The sequence below is a fragment of the Bombus fervidus genome, chromosome 15 (genome assembly GCF_041682495.2).
Source record: "Bombus fervidus isolate BK054 chromosome 15, iyBomFerv1, whole genome shotgun sequence".
In the NCBI taxonomy this organism is placed as follows: domain Eukaryota; kingdom Metazoa; phylum Arthropoda; class Insecta; order Hymenoptera; family Apidae; genus Bombus; species Bombus fervidus.
This window is the reverse complement of record NC_091531.1, coordinates 1,409,568-1,423,886: the sequence shown is the minus strand read 5'-3', so window position 1 is coordinate 1,423,886 and position 14,319 is coordinate 1,409,568. Positions and strand designations below refer to the sequence as shown.

Here is a 14,319-nt window from a genome sequence, read left to right as displayed (position 1 = left end):
TTCTATTAAGAATAGTGGCAATGGTTGCTTCGTATCGTATCTTGTCATATTGTTTATTGCTCTTGTTTCATGGCCAATTTTTCCTAATTCTTCACTTAATTTTTTTGTGTTAGTTTTTGGATGTAAACCTCTTATAACTATATTATAGCTCCTTTCTGTTTTGAGTTGGTACGTGTGGTATATAGCATTTTTTTCCTTTAGTTCGTTTATCACTTTCCTATAAACTTCTGGGGTGTTTGTTTGAATTTTTACTTGTTCTAATTTTGTTTGTTTTATTGTGTAGTTATCCTTCCCGACTATATTGTTCAGTAGATCAATAAGCGGGTCTATTATTTGGGCCTCAACAAATATTGGTGGTGGTTTTGATATGTAAGGTGTTTTAGTTGTGGTTTTGATTGTCGGGTCATTGTCTATTTCTTCCGTTAGTGAGCTGAAGGAATTTCTTAAAGGTAATTCTTGCAGCCATCGCTGCTTTTCTGTATCTGGGTTTCCTGCAGCATTTGTGCCTGGAATTATTTTACGTTTTTTGCTAGTCTTTGCTAGCTTCCAGTTTTCGTCCTGATAACTTATTTTGTTGTCGTGTCTGCACTCCTCCTGTCTCCGCTGCTCTTCCATTTCTTCTATTTCCATATCATTTTGGTTGTTATTATTTTGCTGTTGTTGCTGTAAGCCTGGTAAATCTGACGACCCTTTTATGTAATATTTTTCTCCATTGGTTGCAATCTTGATCGTTGATATCTGCTGTTGCATTGTTTGTCACTATCACTATTCGTAGCACTTCTCTGAATCACTTGACTGGAGCACACGTTTGCTTACACACATCTGTTCGCCTCGGTTGCCCGAGCGAGACTCTTAGCCGAAAGTGGAGCTTATTGCCAATTGTATTAAACGTCAGTTGACGCTACCTTCTCGTTGGCTACTAAATAGAATGAAACAGCAGAAATCGGAAATTTTACGAAATGGCCTTTCAGGCAAAGAACATTGTTTAACAAAGAACTAAAATAAAAATTTGCTGCTACTCCATGTTTACTCTGCTTGACCTTTCCTTTTTGCTTGCTTGTATGTAGTAGTCATCCTGATTTTTTGGTATTTAATACATAGGACGACACGATATTACAAGTTTCTCAACAGGAGACGATAATCCTTTATCGTTTAACGATTTGCAATGAGTACTGTCCATTGGCAAGAAATTGTCAATAAAAGCGGTCTCAAATTTAGGACCTATTAACTAAACATAAAATATTATGTAAAGCACATTCTAACACTGATATATCTTCTTCTTAAAGAACATCTTGAGAAGTTTCTAGAAAAACTGGATGACGTATATATCATTGCATAATCAATTGAATTCTCTTGCAAAAATGTTGAAATAGTAATAAATCAAATAAGACAAATAAAAAATAAAGAAGTAGATACAGTTCGTGCACCATTATTATAGTTATTTCGTTATATAGCCAACCATCGGCTCGATACAATTTATTAAGAAGTCTTTTATTTTTATCTTTCGTCTAATATGGCCACTACATCTTATAATAATATAAAATACGAACATTATCTCGTTACTATATCATCAAAAAATGATGGAAAGCAATGGGAAAATAAGTTTTCCTAATCCTTCAGAATTTAATAAAATTATTTTTCTTCCTTTCGATTTTGTTCATGTAACGAAAAGTAAATGTAAGAAATAACTAGTTAAAATAACAAATTTAGATTTACTATAATTTATGTGCAGATTACGTACGATTTCTTGATTTATGTGCGGATCTAGAAAAACATTCAATTGCCAGGAATGTTTATAAATTAAACTAAAAATCATTTCCTAATAATTCTGACCGACAAAAGATCCTTCTCGGCAATAATATTTTTCATCAATATACAATAGTAGCAATTGGAAGATTTCAATTATTTTTATATAGCTGATTTTCTAGAAATATTTCGCATTGTGGATATTGCAGGTAGTGTGAAAGCTAATAGTGTGGCGGATAGGTGAGAGGAGATTGAATTTAAATTATAACGCCGAAAAGTGTGCTATTGCAACGATCAAGTATATTTGGAATAGATATTATTATAACAGTTTATAAGATCCGTCGATAGACACTCGACGATCGAAGTCGCGAAGATAGATAATAGAATGCTCGCGGATAAATCAAAGACTCGTATACTCCGTTAATTCGCAAAATAATGACGCGGTAATAATTCGATGATAATAACTGCCCGCTCGCGATCGTGTCTGTTTATTTACACTGATCGGTGGGGGGTTAGGGAGAGTCGGAAGATTCAAATTAGCCTTAGAACGACGGTTGTCCTCCACGACGACATTGTTTCCGCCTTTTTCTTTTTTTTTTTTTTTCTTTTTCCGTGGAGGAAATCCGTACGGACACCCACCGCTTCTAGGGGGAAGAGCGGTGTGGTAGTATCGGACTCCAACCGACCAAAACCTCTACGATGCCCGTCCCTCTTGCGATTGTGTGGTGCCCGGGAGCCGGTGAGGCGACACACCAGGCCCTCCTGCGCACAAAAATCTGTCCGCAAATGGCGCGGTGTGCTGCCATATCACGTCGCGTCCCCATCCCGGGCGCCGTCCGAATCGCTAACCGGAGACACTGTTTTTGCCTAGAAGTAGTCTAACGTTATTTTCGTGTGTCGAGGCGGTGTCCTTGTTCCGAGGCACAACAACGACATAAGATGCCCTCGCTTCGCCTCGTCCTATGACTCATATGTCGCCACAAAAGAAATAAAGTTTGTAAACCTCTTTTGAATTACTTTAGATGTGGGTTTCTAATAACCATAGATAACTCAATAATAAAATCACATCGCGTATATGTATATTTATATAAACGTTTTTTCTCGTTTAGTATGCTAAATTTGTCCTTGCTATACTCGTTATGTACAACAAAATATCCTGTAGAATTCTAGTATTCTCTCCTCTATCTGATCCTTTATCCTCTATTTAGATAGGAAAGCAAGAAATTGCTTTTAAAACATTGTTGTGAAGACACGTAAAAATACCTTCCTTGTATATTGTTGACAGTGAGCAAAATATGTACATATACATCGGCATGTATAATATGCCTTTGTATACACTGTTTCCCAGGCTCATAATTTGTCGAGGATAAAGAATTGTTACATATAGAGTATCTTCTTCGATATAGCTATAAGCATTATAGCGATTTATGACATTATACTTACGTATATGTGTAGCAGTTCCACAATTTTCAGTGGCGATTGCAGATATAGCCTCCATCTTTTGCCAAATATTTCTAGCATTACTTATGTTTGAGAGAAGAACAATCATTTAATTAACTATTTTCTTCTTTACACTGATTCCAGGGCAGCATATACATATATCCATAGATTCGAACTATCTTTGTTGGTCGTAGATTTTTCCAGATTTTCAAATTATTCATAGCAGCATAAAAGTGACTTTGTTTAAAAGACTATTACATTGTATGCTATCATATAAAACTTTTGATTTTTATTGAACAATTCTTCTATTCGTTATATGTATATTTACATATATTCTATATTTTATTATGTATATATATTATAGACATAATTTAGTTACTATTATGTACATTATATATACATATACTATACCGTATATTATACATATATTATATATACATATATTCTATACGTTATATATATTAGTTGAGATTTTTATTTACATTGAATTTGAAAATCAGTAGACAAACTGTAATAACAGATCATGATGAGCAATTAAGATCGTATTCATAATATAAAATATTGTACAATTATTACATAATTTGAATATATTCTGCATTTACATATTTTATACACTTTGATATATAATGTCTGAATAAAAATCTGCAGCGTAATAGTGACAATTTTCAAGATTTAAAGTCGTTAACGTATTATAGTAAAATTGAACTATAATCGGCACACAGCGTACAGACATTTGCGCAGCGTACAGGATTCGCCCTTTATAGTCCAGAAGCATAGCCAATCAACAAACAGTACGAATCTGCCTTTATTAGGGATGGTATTGTTCAATAGTCTTTCATATTCGAGACGCAATAGTGTGAAGGTATTACGAAGTAGTTGTCTACGTTTGAACGTTACAATTTTTGTGTTTAGCAAGTGTTTGAGCAATTGGTAAGAAGTGCTAGTTGTTAGATAAAATATAAAATCTGGTTATTCGAAAGTTGACTTGCAATTTTCTATAAAAAGGATTTATTCAGAATAAATACTTTATACTTGTAAATTTTATGAATTAACAACTTTCTGTGAATTATTTTAATCTAATAACTTTGTTCTGTCTCTAGGATGAGTCATACGGCAACCAGATAGATTATTCCACATGTGGAAGTAAGTCTTAGAATCCAATACATTTTTCTTATTTATTTTTCTTTTCTGTTAGTTTTATTATATTTTTCCTCTCTAATATACTACTTGCATTTATACATTTATATTAACGTAAGAGTGATGTTATATTTATGTTTTCGTTTTGTGATAGTTTTTTATACAAATGTTAGATCGTTCTTTCTATTTTATTTTCTTTCGCTAAAAAATGTTTTCATCAAAGATAATGCTCATCCAGAACCAAAAATAAAGTCGGTCATCGATAATGATTACTAATAATAGAACTTCACGTATAATTATTTCTATAATTAAATATTATGTTCTTATAAAATAATTGTTTTTTTTAATATTAATTATTCTTCGAATCTCGTATTGTATTTATCTCATAGATAGTAATTTCTTACGAAATTTGTTTAAGAATCCTCCCCTGATGCACTTCGTGATACACAAAGAAGCTTATTCCAGTAACACAATACTTCATAAATTTTTTTCTATGCTGTAATGGTAAGTTTTTCCCTACTTCTTTTTGATTATCTACTATTGCTTTATTATTTGCTATAATGTCCGCATTTTATCGCAAAATGCACTGTTTCATTTAAAAAAAGTGATACACTATATTCATTCGTTATCTTTTCTATTTATCAACCAAAAATTATGAATGGAAAAAAACAAACCTGAGTTCTCAGATTCTGTTGCAAGTCATTACAATTAGATATGGACATGACTTAAATAATATATCGAATCTGATGTCTACAAAGTCGTCTAAAACTTTCAATTTTTATATGTATTTCATACGTAAATATTTTATTATACATAGAAACCTAACCTCAATATTTAACCAATGGCGAAACAATAAGCGGTAGAATATCTCACGTGAGATTGATGTTATCACAAAAAGTTTTAACAAAAATTGTTTAGTTCGAAAGAAGACATCACATACGGTGCAAATTACTTTTTTGTAGATCCAGTAGTAGGGTTCCATTACAACTCCATTTTTGCAAATGGAACCATATTTCTTTTTAATACATTCATCGATCTATCTTTGTTTTCTTTGTGAAAAAATTAAAAAGAACTCTTAGTTCACCAGATATCTTAACTTGAATTCGTCGTACGAAAGGACGCGGAACGGTACTCTTGTGTTTACGTTGTTCTTGTCTTTCGTTTGTTTCAACATAAACGCAATACCTCTTCGTGTCCTGTGCTTATCTTTCATAGGACAAATTAAACGTAAGATATAATCTAAATTAGCAGTTTTTCGACATAAATAGATTAATACTTTTTTATATGATATGAAACGTTACGATATCGGTTACACCAATGTTGTTTACAAAGCACGGGTTTCGACTGATTGGTAGATAAAAATGAATAATAATAGCAACAAAGAATGAGATTTGGAAGGACGAACCTTTCGTTTACCTCCGAAACTCTGATCAAACAGGTCATATTGTAGGATGTCAACATACTTTCCGCGGTGAATGTATGAATATATTGTTTATGAATATTGTTTTGATATAGTTATTAACTATACTTATTGTTATGTATATGTATATTGTAGTATAAGACTGTAACCTAAAAATCCGCTTGTTAGAAACCCAACCCTTTAATATTTAATAATGTAAACAATTATGTAATTGCATACTCGTAGACATGATCGCACAAAAGATATATGGATGCTAACATTATTTCGTTTAACGGAATCATCGAACGACACAAACAATTCTTTATCACATTATTTTCCGAGATAGGAAGGCGCAGTCCCGTTTTTAACGGAAACTATGAGGGTTGACTGACCCATCTCATTATTTTCCATTTATAATTTGTATAAAATGAAACTAAATCGTCACCGCGTGTGTGGATCATCGTCTGCTTATACTTTAACTCGTACCCCCCGTGCCCACTTCTGCACGTTGCTCGTACGGAGAGCACATCAAAATCAGCTTCGCGCTTAATGTTTTAAATGCCATCGTATCACCGTTATCGATATGATTCATTTATTTCACGCAACGTAATTTTTTAGAAAGCAAAAACATTTCAGTCATGGCGTCTACCCACATTTTTCCTGCACATTTCTCTCTTCGTTGACAGAACATTCATAAACACCTCCCTCTACCCATTTTTTATGTTTTGGAGTTTCTTCCCTTTCCTTCCCATAATAAAGCGAGCGCCAGGAAGCAGATTTTACTTTGTGAGGGAATGAATTGTTTAGTGAAGTATGTTATGTTGTAGAACTTATACAGGTCTTGTATCTTTACAGAAATCACCTTTTTAATTTGTGATATAGGTGTCCACAGTTCATAGTACTTTCTGAAACATGGGGTGCGCCTAACTCACTTTTCTTCCCCCGCATCATTTGTAAACTTATTGTCATATATAAAACACCTCACAAGGTTTGATTACTTCACTCGATGACTCTATATCAGGTTTCTTTCTGATAAACACGTTCTTGATTTTGTTCCTGTGTATCTTTGTCGGGGTATGAAATTAGGCAGGAAATCATTTTCTGACCGTGAAAGTTCAGGAAGCGATAGAACAAGGTTGCCAGTATTGAATATGTAAATAGAAGTAATGTGCACCAAAGCTAATCTTCACCAAAATTAAATTTTAGAATTATATACTTTAGTTGAAATATGATCTGAAATGTTAGGAAATAACGTAGTATACTAGTGGCGAAAAAATGAAGCGCTGCAGAAACCTCTCGAAACGAATTTCTTTGTGTTTGTTGTTACTTTTCTAGCGGCATCAGTATCGCTCGGGCAACCGAGGCGAACAGATGTGTGTAAGCAAACGTGTGCTCCAGTCAAGTGATTCAGAGAAGTGCTACGAATAGTGATAGTGATAAACAATGCAGCAGCAGATATCAACAATCAAGATTGCAACCAAAGGAGAAAAATATTATATAAAAGAGTCGTCAGATTTACCAGGCTTACAGCAACAACAGCAAAATAATAACAACCAAAATGATATGGAAACAGAAGAAATGGAAGAGCAGTGGAGACAGGAGGAGTGCAGACACGACAACGAAATAAGTTACCAGGACGAAAACTGGAAGCTAGCAAAGACTAGCAAAAAACGTAAAATAATTCCAGGCACAAATGCTGCAGGAAACCCAGATACAGAAAAGCAGCGATGGCTGCAAGAATTACCTTTAAGAAACTCCTTCAGCTCATTAACGGAAGAAATAGACAATGACCCGACAAGCAAAACCACAACTAAATCACCTTACATATCAAAACCACCGCCAATATTTGTTGAGGCCCAAATAATAGACCCGCTTATTGATCTACTAAACAATATAGTCGGGAAGGATAACTACACAATAAAACAAACAAAATTAGAACAAGTAAAAATTCAAACAAACACCCCAGAAGTTTATAGGAAAGTGATAAAAGAACTAAAGGAAAAAAAAAGTGCTATATACCACACGTACCAACTCAAAACGGAAAGAAGCTATAAAATAGTTATAAGAGGTTTACATCCAAAAACTAACACAAAAAAATTAAGTGAAGAATTAGGAAAAATTGGCCATGAAACAAGAGCAATAAACAATATGACAAGATACGATACGAAGCAACCATTACCATTATTCTTAATAGAACTTGAACCCAGAACCAATAACAAGGAAATCTATGAAATCAAAAAAATACTAAATACAATTGTAACAGTGGAACCACCACGCTACAAAAAAGATATACCACAATGCATGCGGTGTCAACAATACGGACACACAAAAAATTATTGCAACAGAAGCCCGGCATGTGTTAAATGTGCAAAAAATCACCTAACAATACACTGCCCATACACAGGAAAAATAGAAGAAGTTAAATGCTATAATTGTAACGGAAACCACCCAGCCAGCTACAAAGGATGTGAAATAAGGAAACAAATACAACGTAAACTGTTTCCTCCACTTCGCAACAGATCACACAATGACCATCAACCACAACAAAGTATAACGGATAACGAAACGACATTGAAAGCACAACACGAACTAAACGCTATAAGCAGAAACATAGATCCCCAAGGTAAACGAAGCTACGCACAAGTAACTAAAAACATTAGCAAACCAACGCTTGCAAACAATCAGAATGAAAACAACAACATCGAAGACGTTACAGACATCAAAGAAATGTTCAAACAATCCACTAAAAGTATGGAAAAGTTAGGAAAAATGGTAAGTGATCTAAACACAATACTAAGACAACAAGCACAACAAACAACAATCATGTTACAACTACTCACTAACTTGCTAAGTAAAAAATAGAGATGGACATTTTGAAAATAGCAGTCTGGAACTCCAATGGCTTGCAACAGCGAGCCCACGAAACTAAAATATTTTTGTATAAAAATAATATTGATATACTACTTGTCTCAGAAACACATTTCACCCTAAAAAACTACATGAAAATACCGTACTACACCATATACGATACCAAACATCCCTCAGGTAAAGCACATGGAGGAACTGCAGTAATAATAAAAAATGACATCAAGCATCACTTACATAGTCAAACAAATCAAGAACACCTACAAGCAACCACTGTCACAATACAAACCAATGACAATTACTTCCAGATGTCAGCAGTATATGTACCTCCGAGACACAAAATGACAGTTAAAAAATGGGAAGAGTACTTCCAATCCTTAGGCGACAAATATATAGCGGCAGGAGACATTAATGCAAAGCACACATTATGGGGTTCGAGAATTAACACGCCGAGAGGTAGAACATTGGAAAAATACATTAGAAGCAGCAATCTCAACGTACTATCTACAGGAAAACCAACGTACTGGCCGACAGACCCCAATAAAATACCTGACCTGTTGGATTTTGCAGTAACAAAAGGGCTAAATGTAAGCAAATTAATAATAGCAACCAGCCTCGAGCTTAACTCCGACCATACACCAATTATAATAGAATATACAAGCAAACCACTACTTTATAACAAGTCAGAGTCGCTTTGCAATAAAACCACCAACTGGCAAACTTTCAAAGAGCTGATCGAAAACAAAATCAACTGCAATATCCCGTTGAAAACACCTGAACACATTGAGCAGGCAGTAGCAACTTTGACAGAAATAATACAGGAAGCAGCGTGGGCAACCACCACCTATGAAACAAATAGCAGGCAATCAAAAATTATTCCGCAGGACATCCTAGACAAAATCAGGGAAAAAAGAAAAGCGAAAGCATAATGGCAAAAACAGAGAACACGAGAAAACAAGAAAAACCTAAATAAACTTGCAAAGGAACTAAAGAATAAAATAAGGGAACATCATAATAACGAATTCTCAAAATTCATCGAATCACTATCCGCGCATGAGAATACCGACTACTCCCTATGGAAAGTCACTAACAAAATTAAGAAAACAGTAAAAACAATCCCAGCAATCAGAAAAATGGACAACACATGGGCCAGAACCAACGAAGAACAGGCAGAAGAATTCTCAAAGCACCTACAAAATATATTTTCGCCGTATGAAATTAATAACAGCATCCCTGGATGGCAAACAAATGAAGAAGTGGAAAATGCCAGCAACACAACTGATAAACGCTGCACCATACTCAGCACAACAGCGCAAGAAGTTACAAACTTAATTGAGGCAACAAAGACAAGTAAAGCACCAGGATTTGACTTGATCAATGGGAAAATCTTAAAAAACCTTCCCCCAAAGGCAATAAGACTAACAACGATAATATTTAACGCAATTCTAAGAATACAGTACTTTCCTACACTATGAAAAATAGCACAGATAGTGATGTTACCCAAACCAAACAAAAACCCACATCTAACTGCATCCTACAGGCCGATATCATTACTACCTGCGTTTTCCAAATTATTAGAGAAAATAATATATAACCGCTTAAAACCAACAATAGAAGAAGAAAAACTAATACCGAACCATCAATTTGGATTCAGGAATAAACACTCCACAATAGAACAAATGCATAGACTCGTCAATGAAATCTTACAGTCGCTTGAAACAAAACAATACTGCACAGCACTCTTTATGCATATCGAAAAAGCATTCGACTTTCTTCAAACAATAAAAAAGCAATTTCCAGAACAAATCTACAAACTACTCAAATCTTACTTAAACAACAGAACCTTTGTAGTAAAAATAAATGATGCATACTCTGAAATTAAGGACATCAAGGCAGGAGTACCACAAGGAAGTGTCTTAGGACCAATATTATACACACTATACACGGCAGATATACCAACAACTGTCAACAGTAAAACGCTGGCGTTTGCGGACGATACGGCCATACTAGTGAGGCATGCAAATCTAGAAACGGCCGCCGCACTACTACAAGAACACACTACAAAAATAGAAAAATGGCTGCAAAACAAACAAATAAAAGTGAACACCAGCAAGTGCAACCACATAACATTTACACTTAGAAAAGGAAAAACACCAGATATTCAACTGAACGGCGCCCACATAGCACAAACAAAGCAAGTCAAATATCTAGGAATACATTTAGACACACACCTTACATGGAAGCACCATATAAAATCAATAATAAACAGAATAAGTGCAAAAAGGAAGCAGATGTACTGGTTAATCAATAGAAAATCTAAATTAAGCACAATGAATAAACTAAATATATACAAAACAATAATCAAACCAATCTGGACATACGGAGTCCCATTATGGGGGACGGCAGCAATGAGTCACATAAGCAAAATAGAAATAGAGCAAGCAAAAATTTTAAGGACAATAGTTAACGCTCCATGGTACGTCAGAAATGAAGACCTACGAAAAGATCTAAAAATTCCAACAGTCAAAGAGGAAATCGCTAGATACGCAAAAAAGTACAAAGAAAGACTTGCAGCACACCCAAACCAGCTGGCTGCTGAAACAAATAAAACCAAAATAGAAAGAAGACTGAAGAGGAAGCATCCCGCAGACCTCGAAATAGAGATGCAATAGGAAACCTAGAAGATGGAACCCCGCTGGGGGTAACCATCCACATGCTATATTTTATTTATTTTTATTTATTTTTATTTTTTTATTTTTTTTATTCTTTTATTCTCTAAGCTATAACATTTTACCAAATGTCCTTCTGGACAAATTGTAAAAATTTAATAAAACAAATAAAAAAAAAAAAAAATCTTGCCCGCGGTGTGTGGCCTGGCCTAGGTAGAGTGTCGCCAGACGTAACACAATTATATATACATATACCACATTTGTAACTAATTTAGGATACAATCGTTAGTACACTATGAAGTACACAGTATACAAATTATTATTTTCGTATCTGGGATTTAAATTTGGAGCGATTTGTTGTTTTGACGCCATCGAAAGAGATGGCGTTAGTATACAGTAGATTAGGGAAAACAAATTCTGGCCGTAATTCTGATCGTTGAATAAAAGCGGGAGGCGCGGAGCAGATGCCAGGAGCATGGAACAAGTGCGAACGAGGAAGTCAGTTGCAAGAATTGTAGAACAACGTGAAAATGTTTATATCTAGCGAAAGTGGTAAAATTTTGATAGCTCCTTTTCTTTTTAATTTTGTTTATTGTACGCGTTCATTAAGAAAATAAATAAAGCTACAACACGTATATTTTACTATTTTTATAAAAAACATAGTTTGCTGCGATACATACGAATACATCCATATATTCTATATGTATATTTTATTCATTTTAGACACAATATCAATTATTATTATATTAATACAATTCTTCGTCAGCACTATGCTCGATGTGTTGATTCTGTCAAGACACTTTTCTATTATCACTAACAAAATAGTTTGCAAAATTATTACTACAACGTTCATAACATTTCGTAATTGGTGCTAATATACATATTTATAATAAATTTACGTACAGATTATTACAATTATTTTACAATTATTTATGTGATTTGTATCAATTTGGGTACCTTTAGAAATTAGAGGTTTTCAGGCCGCAATCGTAACAATTTAATTTTAATTTCAATTAACTGTTCGAAGCGTATCGTGGAGTCGCTACCAATAAACCAAACAAAGAATTTAAACCATACGAGCAATAGCGGCCCGTATCGTAACAATTTTAAACTTTATTTAAAGAAAAACTTAACAAAGGGACGAAACTTGATCTAGTCGTAAGATTGCGATATGCCAGGCGCGGCTATAAGTTCGGCTCATGAGCATGTACTTAACACGGGTTAAATCGTGACGCCAGATCGCGACAGGAGCCGCGCACGAACCAAGCGCGGAACGTAAAACGAAAAGCAGCGGTGATTCGAGTGCTCGTGGCTCATGGTATCGATTGTTAAAATTGAGTTAACTACGTATAAGCGAAGGCGAGGCACGTACTTGGTACTCTTCTGAATTTTCAGATAACTAATTGATCAACAATAACGTGAGCCGAGCGCTCTTCTTCCATTGATTCCTTTGAATGTTCCGGAAGTTGATTACATAACCTTTTTGCTCCCACCTACCGAAAAACTAATAATATCAAAATATACCGTTTGGAGCTATTCCACTTTTGTTTGAAACAATTTGCGATATAATTAATAGAAGAGAGGAAACGAGAGTGTTCACGCCCGTAGTTCTAAATGTTTCACGGTACGGATGCTGTCATTCGAAACTTGAGACAATGATCTTGGGCTCGAGGCGACGACCGGTCGCCGAGTGTAGCCACGGTCACGGGATGAACGTTCCACCTAACAGAGATATGAAGTTACATAGCTTTCCTTTAAAGAATTGGCCGTACCGACACTTGACAATGAAACATTCCAGCGGCCACACACAGACCCCATTCTTTGGGTAAGATGGTCGCCAGATGCCGACGCATCATTCGCAGTTTATGTTCAGATAGTCTGAGGATCCGTTACAAATCTTAGGATCTGGTTAACTAAAGTCCTTTAGATTGGCAAACAGTCTTTATTATATCAGCTCGTATATCTGTCACCTATTGCGGCAAGATACGGGAGATCTGCTTTCCTCACGTACGACGCTTCCCGCTAGGAACTCTCTCTCAAGAGCGACTAGCATCCTTTTCTAACCGCCAACATGGAGATTAACCAATTAACAGCAACGTCTATTTCCCTCACCCTCCGAGCGGAGGTTTTCTTTGACGAATCCGATGACCTCGTGCCCTTAGGCACATCCCACCATAGTTTTCCTCTGCAGCGTCGTTGCGACGGAAAGTCATTCCTTTTCTTACAGTCTCATTAGTTAGATACCTAGTGTGTTTGTACGATCAGTGAATAATCTACGTCTTAGCAAAGAGTTAATCAAGCGATCCTTGTATCACGAGGAGTAAGTCGAGTTCGACTTAAACTTTGAAGTAAAGTAGATCAGTTATCCCGTGGGCCGTGGATTCGCTATACCGACTCCACGATCATTGTCATTATCGTTCGAGTATTGAGACCGGTAGTTTATCTTGTATTTGTGACAATAAAAGATATCATCGATTGTACACCGACGATGAGCGACCCTGGCGCAGATTCTTTACACGCCCCAAACCCAAGTGTTAACGCCAACCCGACATATACAAGAACCAGTATAATTAAGGATTGACCTATTTGATTGAAACTTAGCATGTACAAGAACCTATAAAATTAAGGATCTGTTCTATTTGGTTGGAACATAGTATATACAAGAATCTATAAAATTAAGCATCTATTCTATTTGGTTGGAACTTAGTATATACAAGAACCTATAAAATTAAGGATCTGTTCTATTTGGTTGGAACTTAGCATATACGAGAACCTATAAAATTAGAGATCTGTTCAATTTGGTTGGAACTTAGCATATACAGGCACCTATGTATTTAAGCTTCCAGTTAAGGATCTGCCTTATTTGTTTGCACACTAGCATAGATAAAAACATATGGAGTTTGTGAACCCACGCTACACGAACTTATTTCATTGTACGGTTCTACGGAAAAGTTCATATTTCCTATTCTAACCGAGATTGACAAGTATAAAAACGGCAACATTGTGCAATAATGAAACTAATTGTAGGTTGACTAGGAAAGAGGAATTAATTGTTTACTACAT

General features: G+C 35.1%; 1 long non-coding RNA gene across 1 annotated transcript in view; it reads left to right on the top strand.

Annotated features, from left to right (window-relative positions):
* The first annotated feature begins 4,008 nt into the window (after positions 1-4,008).
* The window catches only part of LOC139995177 (uncharacterized), a 189,670-nt gene continuing 179,359 nt past the window's right edge, over positions 4,009-14,319 (top strand). The window contains exons 1-3 of the long non-coding RNA XR_011801888.1: positions 4,009-4,116; positions 4,287-4,329; positions 4,742-4,827. This is a non-coding gene — a long non-coding RNA (uncharacterized lncRNA). The remainder of the gene's footprint in view (positions 4,117-4,286; positions 4,330-4,741; positions 4,828-14,319) is intronic.